We start from the raw sequence: 20,138 nt of genomic DNA on the forward strand, positions 1-20,138 counted from the left end.
ATACCAGGACTGGTTTGATGAGAATGATCAGGAGATTCAAGAGCTCATCGATTGCAAGCGCAGGGCATTTCTGAGCCTTAAACAGCAACCCAACTCGGGAGCAGCATTACAGACGGCTAAAGGCTAAGGTCCAACAAAAAACCCGGTACCTAAAGAACAGGTGGTGGATGGAGAAAGCACAGGAGATACAGCAGCTGGCCGACAGCCATGATATATGAGGATTCTTCATCGCAGTCAAGGCCATCTACGGTCCAAACACCCAAGGCCCCATCCCGCTTCTGGCCAAGAACAGGGAAACACTCATCAAGGACACCGAGGCAGTCGGGGCCCGCTGGAAGGAGTACTTCAAAGATCTCCTCAACCGAGACTCTGCCTTTGACTTGAGTGTTCTCGACTCCATTCTGCAGCATGCTACCCGCCACCACCTCAGTGAGACCCCAACACTGCACGAGGTTGAAAAAGCCATAAGACAGCTAAAAAACAACAAGGCTACGGGAGCGGATGGAATCCCTGCTGAGGCACTGAAATATAGCAGCGAGGCACTGCTGGCGTGAATACACAACCTCATCTGATCTGGAGGGAGGAGAGCATGCTGGGAGATCTTACAGATGCAGTGCTTGTGACCATCTTTAAAAAAGGGGACAAGTCCGACTGCGGGAATCTCCCTGCTATCAGCCACTGGGAAAGTCGTCGCTAGAGTCCTCCTCAATCGTCTTCTCCCCATGGCCGAGGAGTTCCTCCTGGAGTTACAGTATGGATTTCGTCCCATCCGGGGCACAGCGGACATGATTTTTGCAGAACGACAGCTGCAGGGAATAGCGCCAGCCCTTATACATGGCATTCTTCGACCGTACAAAGGCCTTTAGCACTGTCAACCACGAGGGTCTATGGAGCGTTCTCCTCAGTTTCGGATGCCCCCCAAAAGTATGTCACCATCCTTCGCCTGCTCCACGACAACATGCAGGTCGTGATCCTTGCGTGGATCCATCACAGACCCAATCCACGGCCGGACTGGGGTCAAGCAGGGCTGCGTCATCGTCCCAACCCTCTTCTCAATCTTCCTCGCTGCCATGCTCCACCTCACAGTTGACAAGCTCCCTGCTGGAGTGGAACTAAACTACAGAACCAGTGGGAAGCTGTTCAACCTTCGCCATGTCCAGGCCAGGACCAAGAGCACTCCAACCTCTGTCGTCGAGCTACAGTACACGGACGATGCCAGCGTCTGTGCACACACAGAGGCTGAATTCCAGGACATAGTCAACGTACTTACCAAGGCATATGAAAGCATGGGCCTTGCGCTAAACATCAGTAAGACAAAGGTCCTCCACCAGCCTGTTCTCGCCACACAGCACTGCCCCCCCCCCCCCCCCCCCAGGCATGGCCCTGGACAACGTGGACCACTTCCCCTATCTCGGGCACCTCCAATCAACAAGAGCAGGCATTGATGACCAGATCCAACACCGCCTCCAGTGCGCCAGTGCAGTCTTCGGCCGCATGAGGAAAAAAGTGTTTGAAGACCAGGCCCTCAAAACTGTCACCAAGCTCATGGTCTACAGGGCCGTAGTAATACCCGCCCTCCTGTATGGCTCAGAGACATGGACCATGTACAGTAGACACCTCAAGTCGCTGGAGAAATACCAGCAATGATGTCTCCGCAAGATCCTACAAATCCACTGAAAGGACAGATGCACCAATATTAGCGTCCTCATCAAGGTCAACATCCCCAGCATTGAATCACTGACCACACTTGATCAGCTCCGCTGGGCAGGCCACATAGTTCTCATGCCAGACACGAGACTCCCAAAGCAACCGCTCTACTCGGAACTTGCCCACGGCAAACGAGCCACAGGTAGGCAGAGGAAATATTAGAAGGACACCCTCAAAGCCTCCCTGATAAAGTGCGATATCCCCACTGACACCTGGGAGTCCCTGGCCAAAGACCGCCCTAAGTGGAGGAAGTGCATCCAGGAGGGTGCTGAACAACTCGAGTCTCTAAGCCGAGAGCATGCAGAAATCAAGCGCAGGCAGCAAAAAGAACGTGCAGCAAACCAGGCTCCCCGCCCACCCTTTCCTTTAACCACTGTCTGTCCCACCTGTGACAGAGACTGTGGTTCCCGTATTGGACTGTACAGCCACCTAAGAACTCATGCTAAGAGTGGAAGCAAGTCTTCCTCGATTCCAAGGCACTGCCTATGATGATGACATTGGGGAGAGACCATTTACTTGCTCTGTGTGTGTGGGAAGGGATTCTCTCAGTTATCCAAGCTTCTGACACAAGCGCATTCACACTGGGGAGAGGCTGCTCACCTGCATTGAGTGTGGATTTCTTCTGACACACTGACTTGTTCACACTGTTAAAAGATCATTTAAATGTTCTGACTGTGCAAAGAGCTTTAAAAGCACAAAGGATCTGCTGACGCATCATGCCCTCTGGGGAGAGGCCGTTCACCTGCTCCGTGTGGGAAGGGATTCGCTCAGTCATGCATTCTGCTCAGATACCAGCGAGTTCACAACAACCTGCAGTGGATGGATTTTGCTGTTATTGCTGCTGTTAATCACGGCAGCGTGGAGGCCTCGACCTGCGAGAAACCACCGCGGCAGGTCGGGGCCATAAAAGGAGCGGAGGTGCGGCGGCCTGGGTGCAGCATGGAGGCCACTTCAGGGAACAGCACGAGCTGGTGCAAGAGGGCGACGACTTGGAGAAGGGCGACTGGATTGGAAGTCTCCAAAATCAAGGTCGCTGATTGGAGCATGGGCAAGTACAGCAGGAGAGGTGGCAAGCAGCAGAGGAGCGGCGAGGTCGGGGCGAAGGAGCGGTGAGAGATTGTAGAGGGACGTGATCGGGGCCCTGGAGAGGTGCGAGTTCGGGGCCCAGAAGAGGCGAGGGCCCAGGGGCAGCACGGGCCCAGCCCACACTGTGATATGTGTGTGCACGAGGTCCGTGCAGCAGAGCTAGTCTTCAGTTGCCATTGGAACAAGACCGAGCTCGGTCAAGCCCGTGTGGTGGCTGGTGTACAACGGCCATCACACAGTAAAAAAAAAAAAATCCATGCACAGGCATCTTCCACCCTTCAACATGTAGTTCAGGAGCTGGAATATTAGGTTCTTCATTGAAACACCTGTGAACTCATCCCTTTTTGGTGAGGAAGCAAGTCATCCTCGATACAAGGGACCGCCTAAGAAGTAATCACATCCAGGACTGAATCATGTTCACTATGGCAATCGTGCTTTATTTCTGCTGATATTAATAACCCTATAACTGGGCTTGAGTTTAATATTCTGGAACATTTGAAATAAATCAGTTTTTTTCAACACAGTGTCGAATATTTGATTTCTCTATGATAAGAGACTTATTAATGTTCTGTTACTGACTATTCTATTTTTGGGCCTTTTCTTACACTAGATTATTTCAGTTTTCATCTAGTTCGCATTCTATCATATCAAATCCCAAGCTTGTTCCGTTTGTGTACATGGCTTGTGGGTGTGATGGACTGAACTGTGGTGTGCCACTTTACACTCATTGGATGTTCTCAGACCCACCCCTTTATAGAAATATCTCACAAGATTTTAAATCTGTTATTTTCTGTACCAGTTATCCCTTTTTGGATCTGATTTTTTTTAAACTCCTCCACACATATTGCATGTGACAGCCTTTGAAATATTCTGATCTTTGTAATCGTCATTACTGATTTGGATGGTCTCGTTGATTGAATCTCTTGTCACTATCATACATTGCACTATTTCTTTAATCGAGATCATTGTTTCAAATGCTTCCTTTATCATGGCATTAGGTTCTCCATTGATCCCCGTCAATAATCGTTAGTTACAGGCTGGGATTTGGGTATAGGTTTAGGGGTTCGTGATTGGGGCTGGTGGTTATTGGTTAGGATTGGGGATAATACTTGGGGCCGGTGGTTATTGGTTAGGATTGGGGTTACTGGTTGTGGTCGGTGAGTATTGGTTAGCATTGGGGTTACTGGTTTGGGCTGGTGATTATTCGTTAGGATTGGGGTTAGTGGTTGGGGCTGGGGTGGTTAGTATTGGGGTTAGTGGTTGGGGCCGGTGATTGTTGGTTAGGATTGGGGTTAATAGAAACATAGAAAATAGGTGCAGGAGTAGGCCATTCGGCCCTTATAGCCTGCACCGCCATTCAATGAGTTCATGGCTGAACATGCAACTTCAGTACCCCCTTCCTGCTTTCTCGCCATACCCCTTGATCCCCCTAGTAGTAAGGACTTCATCTAACTCCCTTTTGAATATATTTAGTGAATTGGCCTCAACAACTTTCTGTGGTAGAGAATTCCACAGGTTCACCACTCTCTGGGTAAAGAAGTTTCTCCTCATCTTGGTCTTAAATGGCTTACCCCTTATCCTTAGACTGTGACTCCTGGTTCTGGACTTCCCCAACATTGGGAACATTCTTCCTGCATCTAACCTGTCGAAACCCGTCAGAATTTTAAACATTTCTATGAGGTCCCCTCTCATTCTTCTGAACTCCAGTGAATACAAGCCCAGTTGATCCAGTCTTTCTTGATGGGTCAGTCCCACCATCCCGGGAATCAGTCTGGTGAACCTTCGCTGCACTCCCTCAATAGCAAAAATGTCCTTCCTCAAGTTAGGAGACCAAAACTGTACACAATACTCCAGGTGTGGCCTCACCAAGGCCCTGTACAACTGTAGCAACACTTCCCTGCCCCTGTACTCAAATCCCCTCGCTATGAAGGCCAACATGCCATTTGCTTTCTTAACCGCCTGCTGTACCTGCATGCCAACCTTCAATGACTGATGTACCATGACACCCAGGTCTCGTTGCACCTCTCCTTTTCCTAATCTGTCACCATTCAGATAATAGTCTGTCTCTCTGTTTTTACCACCAAAGTGGATAACCTCACATTTATCCATCTTATACTTCATCTGCCATGCATTTGCCCACTCACCTAACCTATCCAAGTCACTCTGCAGCCTCATAGCATCCTCCTCGCAGCTCTCACTGCCACCCAACTTAGTGTCATCCGCAAATTTGGAGATACTACATTTAATCCCCTCGTCCAAATCATTAATGTACAGTGTAAACAGCTGGGGCCCCAGCACAGAACCTTGCGGTACCCCACTAGTCACTACCTGCCATTCTGAAAAGGACCCATTTACTCCTACTCTTTGCTTCCTGTCTGACAACCAGTTCTCAATCCACGTCAGCACACTACCCCCAATCCCATGTGCTTTAACTTTGCACATTAATCTCTTGTGTGGGACCTTGTCGAAAGCCTTCTGAAAGTCCAAATATACCACATCAACTGGTTCTCCCTTGTCCACTCTACTGGAAACATCCTCAAAAAATTCCAGAAGATTTGTCAAGCATGATTTCCCTTTCACAAATCCATGCTGACTTGGACCTATCATGTCACCTCTTTCCAAATGCGCTGCACACCTGCACACCTCGTGCAAGGGAATAATGGTTGGGCCCGCTGGTTATTAGTTGGGGATAGTCGATACGATGTTCGGTTTATGAGTTAGTGATTAGGGTTAGAAACTACTATTGACAACGCAGTGTCACTAGACCCGTCGATTTTAATTTCATTTTTTTTTATAAACCTCATGCAGAGAATCAGAAAACAGCCTCATGAATTGTTCATTTCAGGAACCTTCGTTCTGACCGAGTCCCATTTCCTCCCTCCTTTCACATCTCGACATTTCTCATAGAAAAAACACAGGGACATTAGACTTTGGGACAAGAAAATGTGGATCCAGGTTGTTATGTATGTAAACATTGTAATTGTGCAAGACTTGCCACCAGAGGGCGCACTGTTGGAGGCCCCAGGGTCACCTGCACACCTCGTGCAAGGGAATATAAAAGGTTGTCTGCCATGCTGCTTAGGCGCTCTGGAGTTGTATTAAAGAGACTAAGGTCATATCAGTTTTGCTCACAGTTCTCAGTCTTGTGGAGTTCTTCCATACTTAACAATTGGCGACGAGTAACAGATCACAAACTTTCATGCGGTCATGGCTGCCGTTGGTATTTTTGAGAGATTTGTAGAGGGTGATAGTTGGGAAGCCATCATTGAGCGTCTCGACTAGTACTTCGTAGCCAACAAGCTGGATGGGGATGATAAAGCGATCAAGCGTAGGGCAATTCTCCTCATCGTGTGTGGGTCCACAATATACGGCCTCATCAAGAATCTGCTAGCACCAGAAAAACCAGCGGAGAAGACATATACAGAGTTGTGTACGCTGGTTCGTAACCACCAAGTTGAAGGAGAGCGTCTTAATGGCCAGGTATCTCTTCCCCACACACCACCGCTCCGAGGGCCAGGACGTGGCGAGTCACGTCGCCGACCTAAGACACCTGGTGGGAACTTGCGAATTTGATGGATTTTTGGGGGAAATGCTGCGGGACTATTTCGTGCTTGGCATCGGCCATGAGATCATTCTTCGCAAGCTTCTGTCCGCCGAATCCCTAGACCTGAGCAAGGCTATCACGATAGCCCAGGCATTCATATCCACAAGCGATAATACCAGACAGATATCTTCCCAGCATCGAAGCTCACCGGCAAGTACTGTGCATAAAATAATGTCACTAGCAGGCAGAACTGTATATGGCAGGGCCTACACGCCTGCAGCTGCAAGACCTAGGATGACTCAGAGTCCGCCATTGGGCGTGAATGCAAATCCATTCACACCATGTTGGCGCTGCAGAGGTAATCATCGAGCCCATCAATGTCGATTCAACCACTACGTGTGCAAAGGCTGTGAAACAATTGGGCACCTCCAGCGAATGTGCAAGAGTGCTGCAACTCACCACGTGGCAGAGTTGGCAGAGGATGATCGATCCGGCATGGATCTCGCAGAACAAACAAGAGAGGCAACTCAAGCCGAGGAAGAAGTGTATGGGGTACACACCTTCACCACCAAGAGCCCTCCTATCATGTTGAAAGTCAAATTGAATGGTATTTCGGTATCAATGGAGTTGGACAAGGGGGCGAGTCAATCAATTATGAGCCAGAAGGCTTTTGAGAAACTGTGGGGCAACAAGGCACAAAGGCCCAAACTGAGCCCAATTCAGACAAAGCTGTGCACCTACATCAAAAAGCTCATACCAGTCATTGACAGTGCAGCAGTTAAGGTATTGGATGATGGAGCTGTGCATGATTTATCACTGTGGATTGTACCAGGCGATGGCCCAATGCTATTCAGCAGAAGCTGGCTGGGAAAGATTCAATAGAACTGGGATGACATCAAAGTACGATCTTCAGTGGATGATGCCTCGTGCGCCCAAGTACTGAGCAAGTTTCCGTCACTATTTGAACCAGGCATCGGCAACTTCACAGGTGCCAAGGTGCAGATCCATCTAGTCCCCGATGCAAGGCCCATTCATCACAAGGTCCGAGTAGTTCCGTACATGATGAGGGAGAAAGTCGAGATCGAGCTGGACAGACTTCAACGAGAGGGAATCATATCACCAGTTGAGTTCAGCGAGTAGGCCTGCCTGATTGATCCGGTGTTAAAAGCGATGGCATGGGCAGAATCTGCTGAGACTACAAGGTAACAATCGAGTCTCGTTACAAGACCAGGACCTGCTACCCAAGGTGGATGACCTGTTCGCAACATTAGTTGGGGGGTGGGGGGGGGGAAGTCGTTCACCAAGTTGGACCTAACCTCCGCCTACATGACACAGGAGCTGACTGAATCTCCGAAAATATTGATGTTCATCAACACGCACAAAGGACTGTTTATATACCACAGATGCCCTTTTGGGATTCGCTCGGCTGCTGCCATCTTCCAGAGGAACATGGAGAGTCTGCTGAAATCGGTTCTGTGCACCGTTGTGTTCAAGACGACATCCTGATCACCGGTCGAGACACCACCGAACACTTGCACAACCTGGAAGAGGTTCTAAGTCGACTAGACAGAGTGGGACTTAGGCTGAAACGCTCCAAGTGTGTTTTCCTGGTGCCAGAGATCGAATTTTTGGGGAGAAAGATTGCGGCAGACGGCATCAGGCCAACGGACTCAAAGACAGAGGCCATCAAGAATGCACCCAGGCCACAGAATGTGATGGAGCTGCGTTCGTTCCTGGGACTCCTCGCTATTTTGGTAACTTTCCACCTGGGTTAAGCACTTTGCTGGAACCATTGCACATATTGCTACTTAGGGGTGACGACTGGGTTTGGGGTAAATCACAAGAGAGCCTTTGAGAAGGCCAGAAACCTACTTTGTTCGAATAAGTTACTTGTACTGAATGACCTGTGTAAATGATTAGTGTTAGCATGTGATGCATCTTCGTACGGGGTCAGCTGTGTGTTACAGCAAACCAATGTATCGGGCAAACTTCAACTGGTTGCATATGCATCTAGAAGTCTGTCTAAGGCTGAAAGAGCCTACAGTATGGTTGAGAAAGAGGCATCAGCATGTGTATATGGCATTAAGAAAATGCACCAATACCTATTTGGACTTGGGTTTGAGCTTGAAACCGACCACAAACTGCTCATTTCACTGTGAACAGAAAGCAAAGGTATAAACAATAATGCTTCATCCCACATCCAAAGATGGGCACTAACATTGTCTGCCTATGACTATGTTATCCGCCACAGACCAGACATGGAGAACTGTGCTGATGCCCTCAGTCGGCTACCATTGCCCACTACTGGGGTGGAAATGGCGCAGCCCACAGACTTGCTTCTGGTCATGGATGCTATTGAGAGCGAGGGGTCACCCGTCACTGCTCGCCACATCAGGACCTGGACCAGCCAGGATCCTGTGCTATCACTTGTAAAAGGTTGCGTCCTCAATGGGAGCTGGTCAGCCATTTCCGGGGAAATGCAAGATGAAATTAAGCCATTACACTGACGCAAAGTTGAAATCTCCATGCAGTTGGATTGTCTCTTATGGGGTAATCATGTGGTTTTGCCCAAAAATAGGCAGGGAAATGTTTATATGTGACCTACACAATATCCACCCAGGCATAATCATGCTGAAGGCTATATCCAGGTCGCATGTTTGATGGCCCGGCATTGACGCGGACTTAGTCATGCGTACACCAGTGCAACATGTGCTCACAACTGAGCAATGCACCAAGGGAGTCTCCATTGAGTCTGTGGTCATGCCCCCTCCAAACTGTGGTCCAGGATCCACATAGATTTTGCTGGCCCCTTTCTCGGAAAGATGTTTTTAGTTGTAGTGGACGCTTACTCTAAAAGGATGGAATGTGTAATCATGTGTCATCCAACATCCACTGCCACCAGTGAAAGCCTCTGGGCTATGTTCGCCACCCCTGGCTTGCCCGATGTCCTTGTCAGTGCCAATGGACCGTGTTTCACCAGCTCAGAATTCATCATGTTTATGACCCGCAATGGCATCAAGCATGTAGCATGTCAGGTCTTCCTTGTTTAAGCCCGCATCCAACGGTCAAGCAGAACGGGCAGTCTAAACTATCAAGCAGAGCTTGAAATGTGTGACGGAAGGCTCCTTGCAGACCCGCTTATCTCGGGTTCTGCTCAGCTACCCGATGCGACCCCACTCACTCACTGGGGCTCCCCCTGCAGAATTGTTAATGAAGAGAGCACTCAAAACCAGGCTCTCCCTAGTCCACCTGAATCTAAATGATCATGTGGAAAACCGACATCACCGGCAAAACATGTACCACAATCGCGTGGCTGTATCATGTGACATTGCTGTTAACGACCCTGTGTTTGTCCTTAATTACAGTCATGGTCATAAATGGGTCGCTGGCACTGTCTTGGCCAAGGAGGGGAATAGTGTGTTTGTAGTCAAACTATTGAATGGACAAACGTGCAGAAAGCATTTGGATCAGACCAAACTGCAGTTCACCGACAACCTGAGGAGGACATCACCATCATCGACACACGAACACACACCCAATCATCAATCGACCTCACTATCAATCAAGAGGATGAATCCACCGTTCCCAACAGTCCTGTCAGACCAGCTGTGCCGCAGTGCAGCAAAAGTCCGACCAACTCACCCATGCCAGAGTTTGAACTCAGACGATCAACCAGGAAGCGTAGAGCCCCGGATTGTCTCAACTTATAAATAATTTGTATCAAAGACTTTGGGAGGGCGTGATGTTATGTATGTAAACATTGTAACTGTGTAAGACTTGCCACCAGAGGGCATAATTGTTGGAAGCCCAACGGTCACCTGCATAACTCGTGCAAGGGAGTATAAAAGATTGTCTGCCATGCTGCTTAGGCACTCTGAAGTTGTATTAGAGAGACTAAGATCACATTAGTTTTTACTCACAGTACTCAGTCTTGTGGAGTACTTAACACCCTGCCTGCTCACCATAACTCTTTATTCCATTATTGCTCAAAAATCTGTCTATCTCCGCCTTAAATATATTCAATGACCAGCCTCCACTGCTCCCTGGGGCAGAGAATTCCACAGATTTACAAACCTCTGAGTGAAAAAATTGCTCCTCATCCCAGTTTTAAACGGGCTGAGGAGAAAGGCTGCATTTGTAAATAGAACAGGATTTACTGTGATTGCATTGGGCACTGAACCATGTTCATTCTGGCAACTCTTCTTTGTTTCTGATGATCTTAATAACCCCTATACCTGTGCTGGCGATTAATATTGTGCATAAATATTGAATAAATTATCTTTGTTTCAAACACTGTGTCGAATATTTGGTTCCTCCATGATCAGAGGAGACGAATTGATGTTCTGTTATCGACTGTTCCATTTTAGTGCTTTTTCTTAATCTAACTTATATCACTTCTCACCTAGTTCACCTTCTATCAAACCCCAAACTTGTTCTGTTTGAGTACATGAGTTGTGGTTGTAGTAGACGGCAGTGTCTCACTTTAAACTCAGCTAAAATCCTTTGAACTACCCCTTTATTGAACTGGTTTGCATAAGATTTGAAATCCGTTAATTTCTGGAACAGTTAATCCGTTTTTGGAACCAATTTAATTTAAAAAAACTCATCCACACATTTTGACATGAAAGGGCAGCGAAATATTCTGATATTTGTAATTGTCATTGCCACAAACTCAGTTTCCTAGCGACTGACTCCATCCCTCTCCCCAACTTCTGTCTGAGGCTGAACCAGACTTCGCAACCTTGGTGACATACTTCACCTTGAAATCAGTTTTTGACCATATATCCGCAGCATAACTAAGATTGCCTTTTTCCACCTCTGTAACATCGCCCATCTCTGCTCTTGCCTCAGCTCATCCACTGCTGTAGCCCTCATCCATGCCTTTGTTACTTCTGAACTTGTATATTGCAACGCACTCCTCCCATATTCCACCCTACATAAACTAGAGTTGATCCAAAACTCAGCTGCCCGTGTCCTAACTCACACCCTGGATGTGTTTGATGGAACAATATAGAGGTATATTTACTCTGTATCTAACCCGTGCTTTACCTACCCTGGGAGTGGTTGATGGGGCAGTGTAGAGGGAGTTTTACTCTGTATCTATCCCGTGCTGTACCTGCGATGGGAGTGTTTGATGGATCAGTCCATGGGGAGCTTTACTCTTTGACTAACCCGTGCTGTGCCTGTTGTGAGACTGTTTGATGGGACAGCATAGAGGGAGATTAACTTTGTATCTAACCCATGCTGTACCTACGCTGGGAGTGTTTGGGACTGTGTAGAGGGAGCTTTACTCTGTAAAGCAAATGGCATGTTGGCCTTCATAGCAAGGGGACTTGAGTACAGGGGCAGGGAGGTGTTGCTACAGTTGTACAGGGCATTGGTGAGGCCACACCTGTAGTATTGTGTACAGTTTTGGTCTCCTAACCTGAGGAAGGACATTCTTGTTATTGAGGGAGTGCAGCGAAGGTTCACCAGACTGATTCCCGGGATGGCGGGACTGACCTATCAAGAAAGACTGGATCAACTGGGCTTGTATTCACTGGAGTTCAGAAGAATGAGAGGGGACCTCATAGAAACATTTAAAATTCTGACGGGGTTAGACAGGTTAGATGCAGGAAGAATGTTCCCAATGTTGGGGAAGTCCAGAACCAGAGGTCACAGTCTAAGGATAAGGGGTAAGCCATTTAGGACCGAGATGCGGAGGAACTTCTTCAGCCAGAGAGTGGTGAACCTGTGGAATTTTCTACCACAGAAAGTTGTTGAGGCCAATTCACTAAATATATTCAAAAAGGAGTTAGATGAGGTCCATACTACTAGGGGGATCAAGGGGTATGGTGAGAAAGCAGGAATGGGGTACTGAAGTTGAATGTTCAGCCATGAACTCATTGAATGGCGGTGCAGGCTAGAAGGGCCGAATGGCCTACTCCTGCACCTATTTTCTATGTTTCTATCTAACCAATGCAGTATCTACTGTGGAATGCTTGGGACAGGTTAGAGGGAGATATACTTCGTATTTAACTTGTGTTGCACTTGCCCTTGGAATGTCTGGTGGAACTGTGTTGAGGAAGCTTTACTCTGTATCTAAGCAAGGCAAATATATCCTTCCTTAGATAAGGAGACCAAAACTGTGCACAGTCCTCTAGGTGTGGTTCGGGAGTAAAGGGTTCTGGGGAGCTGAGTCTATGATCAGACCCGCCAAGATCTTACTGAATGGGGAGCAGGTCCGGGTGGCCCACTCTTGCTCCGATTTCTCATGGTCTTATGTACCCAGCATGCCCCGCAGGCGAGAATGTGCCTTACCCAGACGACAGGAGCTCAGTGCGCAGGCGCCGGTCGTTTAATGGCGGAGGAGGCACATTTTAGACGGGCTCCACAGAAGTGTCCTTTTCAGCGGGACAGAGCGGAATAATGGACCAGCGGGGAGCCGGGGAGGCTTCATGAACAACCGGTGCCCGCCGCAAGCCCGGAACAATAACCGGAATATCGGCAGTTGCAGCTTACGGGCTTTCTCCTGGTCACAGGCCCAAGCTATCGGCGGCCATCTTGGTGCAGGAAGGCAGGTTCAACGGTCGGCCATCTTGATTCAGTGAGCAGAATAGCGCGTGCGCGGCCATTTTGATGCAGGAACTCAGTGAATGATGTCTGTCTCGAACTGAACCCAGCCAGAGTCAGCACCTTCAGGGGAGGGGAACCAGTGAGTGTAGAACTGAACCCAGCCAGAGTCAGCACCTTCAGGGGAGGGGAACCAGTGATTGTGGAACTGAACCCAGAGAGAGACAGCACCTTATAAGAACAGAAGAAATAGGAGCAGGAGTAGGCCATACAGCTGCTCGAGCCTGCTCCACCATTCAATAAGATCATGGCTGATCTGATCATGGACTCAGCTCCACTTCCCTGCCCGCTTCCCATAACTTCTTATCCCCTTATCATTTAAGAAACTCTCTATTTCTGTCTTAAATTTATTCAATGTCCCAGCTTCTACAGCTCTCTGAGGCAGTGAATTCCACAGATTTACAACCCTCTGATAGTAGAAATTTCTCCTCATCTCTGTTTTAAATTGACGGCCTCTTATTCTAAGATCATGCCTTCCAGTTCTAGTCTCCCCCATCAGTGGAAACATCCTCTCTGCATCCACCTTTACAAGCCCGCTTATATCTTATACATTTTGATAAGATCACCTCTCATTCTTTTGAATTCCAATGAGTAGAGGCCCAACCTACTCAACCTTTCTCCCTCATTCACGGAATCAACCTAGTGAACATTCTCTGAACTGCCTCCAAAGCAAGTATATCCTTTCGTAAATATGGAAACCAAAACTGCACGCAGTATTCCAGGTGTGGCCTCACCAATACGTTGTACAACTGTAGCAAGACTTCCCTGCTTTTAAACTCCATTCCATTGGCCTTCCTGATCACTTGCTGTACCTGCATACTATCCTTTTGTGTTTCATGCACAAGTATCCCTAGGTCCCACTGTACTGTGGCACTTTGCAATCTGTCTCCATTTAAATAATAACTTGCTCTTTGATTTTTTTTCTGCCAAAGTGCATGACCTCACACTTTCTAACATTATACTCCATCTGCCAAATTTTTGCCCGCTCACTGAGCCTCTCTGTGTCCTTTTGCAGATTTTACTTGTCCTCCCATCTTTGTATCGTCGGCAAACTTGGCTACGTTACACTCAGTCCCTTCTTCCAAATCGTTAATATAGAATGTAAATAGTTGGGGTCCCAGCACTGGTCCCTGTGGCACCCCACTAGTTACTGGTTGCCATCCAGAGAATGAACCATTTATCCTGATTCTCTGTTCTCTGTTCTCTGTTAGTTAGCCAATCCTCTATCCATGCTAATATATTACCCCCGTGCCCGTGGACTTTTATCTTGTGCAGTAACCTTTTATGTGGCAACTTGTCAAATGCCTTCTGGAAATCCAAATACACCACATCCACTGGTTCCCCCTTATTCACCCGGTTCGTTACATCCCCAAAGAATTCCAGCAAATTTGTCAAACATGACTTCCCCTTCATAAATCCATGCTGACTTTGCATGACTGAATTTTGCTTCTTTAATAATGGATCCAACATTTTCCCAATCACAGATATTAGGCTAACTGGTCTATAGTTTCCTGCTTTTTGTCTGCCTCCTTTTTGAAATAGGGGCATTACATTTGCAGTTTTCCAATCTGCTGGGACCTCCCCAGAATCCAGGGAATTTTGGTAAATTACAACCAATGCATCCACAATCCCTGCCGCTACTTCTCTTAAGACTCTAGGATACAAGCCATCAGGTCCAGGGGTTTTATCTGCCTTTAATCCCATTATCTTACTGAGTACCACCTCCTTAGTGATTGTGTTAAGTTCCTCCCCCTCCCACCCCCCCCGTATCCCCTTGACTATCCACTGTTGGAATATTAGTGTCCTCTACCGTAAAGACTGAATACAAAATATTTGTTCAGAGTTTCTGCCATCTCCCTGTTCCCCGTTACTAATTTCCTGGTCTCGTCCTCTAAAGGAACAACAATTACTTTAGCCACTCTTTTCCTTTTTATATACCTATAGAAACTCTTGTTATCTGTTTTTATATTTTGTGCTAGTTTACTTTCACAGTCTATCTTCCCTTTCTTACTCATTTTTTAGGTATTCTTTGCTGGTTTTTAAAAGCTTCCCAGTTTTCTGTCGTCCCGCTAGATTTGGTCACTTTGTATGCCCTGTTTTTAATGGATAACGGCCTTTATTTCTTTAGCTAGCCATGGATGGCTCTATTTTCTCTTGCACCTTTTCCTCCTCACTGGAATAGATTTTTCTTGAGAGTTGTGAAATATCTCCTTAAATGTACACCATTGTTCATCAACCGTCCTGCACTTTAATCTATTTTCCCAGTCCAAGTTACCCAACTCTGCCCTCATACCTTTATAGTCTTCTTTATTTAAGCTTAGTACGCTGGTTAGAAATCCAACTTTCTCACCCTCCATCTGAATTTGAAATTCAGTCATACTCTGATCACTCATTCCGAGGAGATCCTTTACTAGGAGATTGTTTATTAATCCTGTCTCATTACACAGGACCAAATCTAAGATAGCCTGCTCCCTGGTTGGTTCCGTTACATACTGCTCAAGGAACCTGTCCCTTATGCACTCCATGAACTCCTCCTCAAGGCTGCCCTGACCAATTTGATTTATCCAATCAATATGGAGATTAAAATCACCTATGATTATTGTTGTTCCCTTTTTACAAGCCCCCACTATTTCCTGGTTTACGCTGCGACCAACAGAGTTGCTACTGTTCGGGGGCCTATAGACTATGCCCACCAGTGACCTTTTCCCCTTATTGTTCCTTATTTCCACCCAAACTGTTTCAACATCCTTATCATTTGAGACAATATCGTTTTTTTACTATTGCAGTGATTCCATCCTTTATCAATAGAGCTACCCCACCTCCTTTTCCTTTCTGTCTGTCCTTCCGGATTGTCAAGTACCCCTGAATATTTAATTCCTGGTCCTTGTAACCACGTCTCTGTAATGGCTATCAGATCATACCCATTTGTCTCAATTTGTTCCGTCAACTTATCTATTTTGTTACAAATGCTACGTGCATTTAGACAAAGTGCCTTTAAGTTTTTTTTTTACCCTTTTTTCCTGCTTGTTTCCTCTCTCCTTCAAACTCACTTTCTTTATTTTTGCTTTCTAATTCCAGCTTTGCTCCCCTCCCTGCTGAATCTATTGTCAGGTTCCCATCCTCCTGCCAAGCTAGTTTAAACCCGCCCCAACAACACTAGCAAACCCCCCCACCCTCCCACAAGGATATTGGTCCCAGCTCTGTTGAGGTGCAACCCATTCGGTTTGTACAGGTCCCACCTCCCCCAGAAGTGGTCCCAATGTGTCAGGAATCTAAAGCCCTCCCTCTTGCACCATCTCTCCAGCCACGCATTCATCTGCTCTATCCTCCTATTTCTGTACTCACTAGCTCGTGGCACTGGGAGTAATGCAGAGATTACTACCTTTTGAGGTCCTGCTTTTTAATCTCCCTGCTAGCTCCCTAAACTCTGCCTGCTGGAGAGGGGAGGGAGGGGAAACAGTGAATGTGAAATTGAACACAGCCAGAGTTAGCGCCTTCAGGGAAGAGGCGGATGGGAGGGAGGGGAACATGCGAGTATACAACTGAACTCAGCCAGAGTCAGCACCTTCAGGAGAGGGGAATCAGTGAGTCTAAAACTGAACCCAGCCAGAGTCAGCACCTTCAGGGAAGAGAGAGAGGGGAACCAGTGAGTCTAAAACTAAACCCAGCCAGAGTCAGCACCTTCAGGGAAGGGGAACCAGTGAGTCTAAAACTGAACCCAGCCAGAGTCAGCACCTTCAGGGAAGAGAGAGAGGGGAACCAGTGAGTCTAAAACTGAACCCAGCCAGAGTCAGCACCTTCAGGGAAGGGGAACCAGTGAGTGTAGAACTGAACCCAGCTAGAGTCAGCACCTTCAGGGGAGGAGTGGGAGGGGAACCAGTGAGTGTAGAACTGAACCCTGCCAGAGTCAGCACCTTCAGGGGAGGAGTGGGAGGGGAACCAGTGAGTGCAGAACTGAAACCAGACAGAGTCAGCATCTTCAGGGGAGGAGAGGGGAGGCAATTCAGAGAAGGTTCACGAGGTTGATTCCGGAGATGAGGGGGTTCTTATGAGGAAATGTTGAGGATGGGGGCAATATATCAGCATGGATAGGGGATTGGCTAACTAACAGAAAACAGAGAGTCAGGATAAATGGTTCATTCTCGGTTTGGCAATCAGTAACTAGTCGGTTGCCGCAGGGATCAGTGCTGGGACCCCAGCTATTTACAATCTATATTAACGACTTGGAACAAGGAACCGAGTGTAACATAGCCAAGTTTGCTGACGATATAAAGATGGGAGGAAAAGCAATGAGTGAGGAGGACACACAAAATCTGCAAAAGGACAGAAGCTTAGGGAATGGGCAAAAATTTGGGAGATGGAGTATAATATTGCAAAGTGTGAGGTCACGCACTTTGGCAGAAAAAAAATCAAAGAGCAAGTTGTTATTTAAATGCAGAAAAATTGCAACGTGCTGCAGTACAGTGGGACCTGGGGGGTACTTGTGCATGAAATACAAAAGGTTAGTATGCAGGTACAGCAAGTGATCAGGAAGGTCAATGGAATCTTGACCTTTATTGCAAAGGGGATGGAGTATAAAAGCAGGGAAGTCTATCTACAGTTGTACAGAGTATTGGTGAGGCCACACCTGGAATACTGCGTGCACTTTTGGCTTCCATATTGAAGAAAGGATATACTTGCTTTGGAGGCAGTTCAGAGAGGGTTCACAAGGTTGATTCCGGAGATGAGGGAGTTGACTTATAAGGAAAGGTTGAGTAGGTTGGGCCTCTACTCATTGGAATTCAGAAGAATGAGAGGTGATCTTATCGAAACACATACAATTATGAGGGGGCTCGACAAGGTGGATGCAGAGAGGATGTTTCCACTGATAGGAGAGACTAGAACTTGGGGCATAATCTTGGAATAAGGGGCCGCCCATTTAAAACTGAGATGAGGAGAAATTTCTTCTCTAAGGGTTGTAAATCTGTGGAATTTGCTGCCTCAGAGAGCTGTGGAAGCTGGGACATTTGTATAAATTTAAGACAGAAATAGACAGTTTCTTAAACGATAAGGGGTTATGGGGATCGGGCGGGCAAATGGACCTGAGTCCATGATCGGATCACGAATAATCGTATTAAATGGCGGAGCAGGCTCGAGGGGCCGTATAGCCTACTTCTGCTCCTATTTCTTATGTTAACCAGTGCGTGCAGAACTAAAACCAGCCAGAGTCAGCATCTTCAGGGGAGGGAGGGGAACCAGTGAGTGCAGAACTAAAACCAGCCAAAGTTAGCATCTTAAGGGGAGGAGAGAGGCAGCAGTTCAGAGAAGGTTCACGAGGTTGATTTCAGAGATGAGTGTGTGAACTTATGAGGAAATATTGAGGAGGTTGGGAGCAATATATTAGCATGGATAGACGATTGGTTAACTAACAGAAAACAGAGAGTAGGGATAAATGGTTCGTTCTTGGGTTGGCAACTAGTAACTAGTGGGGTGCCGCAGGGATCAGTATTGGGACCCCAACTATTTACAATCAACACTAATGACTTGGAAGAAGGGACTGATTGTAACGTAGCGAAATTTGCTGATGATACCAAGATGAGAGGAAAAGCAATGTGTGAGGAGGACACACAAAATCTGCAAAACGACATAGACAGGCTAAGTGCGTGAGCGAAAATTTGGCAGCTGGAGTATAATGTGGAAAGTGTGAGGTCATGCACTTTGGCAGAAAAAAATGAAAGAGCAAGTTATTATTTAAATGGAGAAAGATTGCAAAGTGCCGCAGTACAGCAGGACCTGGGGTACTTGTGCACGAATCACAAAAGGATAGTATGCCGAAACAGCAAGTGATCAGGAAGACCAATGGTATCTTGGCCTTTATTGCAAAGGGGATGGAGTATAAAAGCTGGGAAGTCTTGCTACAGCTATATAAGGTATTGATGAGGCCACACCAAGAATGCTGTGTGCAGTTTTGGCTTCCAATTTTACGAAAGGATATACTTGCTTTGGGGGCAGTTCAGAGAAGGTTCACAAGGTTGATTCCGTGGATGAGGGGGTTGACTTATGAGGAAAGGTTGAGTAGGTTGGGCCTCTACTCATTGGAATTCAGAAGAATGAGAGGTGACCTTATCGAAACATATAAGATTTATGAGGGGGCTTGACAAGGTGAATGCAGAGAGGATGTTTCTACTGATGGGGGAGACTAGAACTAGAGGGCATAATCTTAGAATAAGGGGCCGCCCATTTAAAACTGTGACGAGGAGAAATTTCTTCTCTCAGAGGGTTGTAAATCTGTGGAATTTGCTGCCTCAGAGAGGTATGGAAGCCGGGCCATTGAATAAATTTAAGACAGAAATAAACAGTATCTTAACCGATAAGGGGTTATAGGGAGCGGGCGGGTAAGTGGAGCTGAGTCCATGCTCGAATCAGCCATGATCTTATTGAATGGCAGAGTAGGCTCGTGGGGCTGTATGGCCTACTCCTGTTCCTATTTCTTATGTTATTATGTTCTCTGCCCACTCCTCATAACCCCTTATCCGCTTATCGTTTAGAAACTGAGTAATTGGGAGGAGGGTCCAGTGACCCTGCTGGAAAATGCACGTGTGAGGACAGTGGAATAGCCTGTCGACACTCACTGTTGAGGTTCACACAGGGAGATTGGGCACATAGGTCACTACTGGAGAGAACCTGGTGAATGTAGAACTGAACCCAGCCAGAGTCAGCACCTTCAGGGGAGGAGAGGGAGGGGAACCAGTGAATGTAGAACTGAACCCAGCCAGAGTCAGCACCTTCAGGGGAGGAGAGGGAGGGGAACCAGTGAATGTAGAACTGAACCCAACCAGAGTCAGCACCTTCAAGGGAGGAGAGGGAGGGGAACCAGTGAGTGTAGAACTGAACCCAGCCAGTATTAGTGGTGAAAACTAGGAGTGGAGGAGAAACAGTCTAGAAATGTGCGATGGTTTTGGATTTCAGCACAGCAGGAGGGACAATGTGTGGGACAGGGATTTACAGGTTTCGAAGAACAAGAGAGGAAAGAATGTTCCACGGAAACTCGGGAGCCAAGTTTCGACCGACCAGTAGAATGGTGCACCTCCGAGAGGTCCGTCGACTTTCTAGAAGGAAAAGCGCACCTAATACTTGCCTCGGGATTCTCCACGATGATCAGGCCTGCTTTGGACTGGGTGCAGCGCAGCAGAAGCAGTGGGGGGCGGAG

The 20,138-nt window shown here is 47.3% G+C and overlaps 2 protein-coding genes, 1 long non-coding RNA gene and 1 pseudogene across 3 annotated transcripts in view; 2 read left to right on the forward strand and 2 right to left on the reverse strand.

The window, feature by feature from the left end:
- LOC139276125 (NXPE family member 3-like) overlaps positions 1 to 20,138 on the reverse strand; it is a 742,865-nt gene that overhangs the window by 585,404 nt on the left and 137,323 nt on the right. The window lies entirely within an intron of this gene.
- LOC139276131 (zinc finger protein 850-like) overlaps positions 1 to 20,138 on the forward strand; it is a 94,237-nt gene that overhangs the window by 71,510 nt on the left and 2,589 nt on the right. The gene's annotated exons all lie outside the window — the stretch shown is intronic.
- LOC139276130 (zinc finger protein 850-like) overlaps positions 1 to 20,138 on the reverse strand; it is a 171,333-nt pseudogene that overhangs the window by 47,431 nt on the left and 103,764 nt on the right.
- On the forward strand, positions 7,760 to 10,628 carry LOC139276135 (uncharacterized). Its single transcript, XR_011595822.1, has 2 exons — positions 7,760 to 8,091; positions 9,703 to 10,628. It is a non-coding gene; the product is annotated as an uncharacterized lncRNA (long non-coding RNA).

Source organism: Pristiophorus japonicus, chromosome 11 (genome assembly GCF_044704955.1).
Source record: "Pristiophorus japonicus isolate sPriJap1 chromosome 11, sPriJap1.hap1, whole genome shotgun sequence".
Lineage (NCBI taxonomy): Eukaryota > Metazoa > Chordata > Chondrichthyes > Pristiophoridae > Pristiophorus > Pristiophorus japonicus.